Below are 1,681 nucleotides of genomic sequence, written 5' to 3' on the forward strand. Positions count from 1 at the left end.
TTTTGCCATTTTTGAAAAATATTAAAAATTGAATAAAAAGTGATCAGAAGGTCATACTGCCATAAAAATAGTAGCATTGAAAACGTCATCAAAAGTCGCAAAATATGACACCACCCACAGCTCCATACACCAAAGTATGAAAAAGTTATTAGTGCCAGAACATGGCAAAATCTGGAAAAAAAAAATTGTACAGGAGGTTTTAATTTTTGTAAATGTATGAAAACATTATAAAACCAATAGAAATTTGGTAGCCTCGTAATCGCAAAGAATAAAGTAGACATGTCATTTGTGGCGCACAGTGAAAGCTGTAAAATCCAAGCCCACAAGAAAACTGTCCAAATGCGTTTATTTACCAATTTCACTGCATTTGGAATTTTTTCCCGCTTCCCAGTACACGGCATGGAACAATAAATACTGTCACTATGAAGTGTATAAGTGTATGTTTATGTGTAAAAATAAAAAAGTTATAGATTTTTGATTGTGGAGAGTGAAAAATAGAAATGAAAAAACAAAAAAGGGCGAGGTCCTTATAGAAATAATAGAAATAAAGAAATCGTTATTTCTCTCACACCACACAGCGCTGTACAGATCATATACACACAAAATAAGACATTACAGAGGAATAATAAAATCTGATGACACACCCGGTTCTGTCGCGATCCAGCGGCGCGTTCTCTGCGGTGGATTCGGGTCTTCCGGCGATTCACTAAGGCAGTTCCTCCGACGCCCATCAGGTGTCGCTGCTGCGCTGAAGTCCGCCGAGGTCCGCCGGAGTTCACGATCCTATTCCTGGTGAAGGTAAGCGCGTGTCCAGTGACACTTTTTTTTAAATGCGGCGGTTTCCCCGAATCCGTCGGGTTTTCGTTCGCCACGCCCCCCCCATTTCCGGCGCGTGCATGCCGGCGCCGATGTGCCACAATCCGATCGCGTGCACCAAAAACCCGGGGCAATTCAGGGAAAATCGGCGCAAATCGGAAATATTCTGGTAACACGTCGGGAAAATGCGAATCGGGCCCTTAGTAAATGACCTCCATTAGGAAGAGATAATGGGGCTCATTTACTAAGGGTCGCGTACTGCACTTTCGTCGGACTTTGCACCTTTTTTTGGGGATTGCACGGCTTGGACAGTTATTTAACAGGTGTCTGGGCTGGGATTGTGTCGCAGCTGCACTGGCTTTCATGCGACACGAATGGGGGGGGGCATGCCATCATTTGGGGGATTTAACTTTCAAATTGTGTCACAAGCCCATACACTTACACGCAGTACTAAAAAGATTGTGAACTCTGTCGGACCTGAGCGGGAAAGCGACAGATGCAGGATATCGGGCGCACGATTGTAGTGAATAGTGCCACAGTGCGTTATCGGTGGATAATGCACTTTCGGTGAATCTCCAGTGGACGAGTAAGTATATGTGCCCCAAATATGTATAAAATTATTAGAAATTTTTGGGAATTCTATCAAGTTGTAAGATCGTATTGTGAGCGTCTTTATATTTCTTAAAATTAAACAATAAAAATAAAAATCAAATACTATACAAAAAATATCAAGATTGTGGTAAAAATAAAAGTACTAACAAAAAAGAAGATATAAAAAAAGGCAAATGAAAATATGAATAGAACATATGACACCACAACAGGTATTGCACAGTGCGGGGTGTGAACAGTGGGCTGTCTGTATGGT

Source organism: Engystomops pustulosus, chromosome 4 (assembly GCF_040894005.1).
Source record: "Engystomops pustulosus chromosome 4, aEngPut4.maternal, whole genome shotgun sequence".
Lineage (NCBI taxonomy): Eukaryota > Metazoa > Chordata > Amphibia > Anura > Leptodactylidae > Engystomops > Engystomops pustulosus.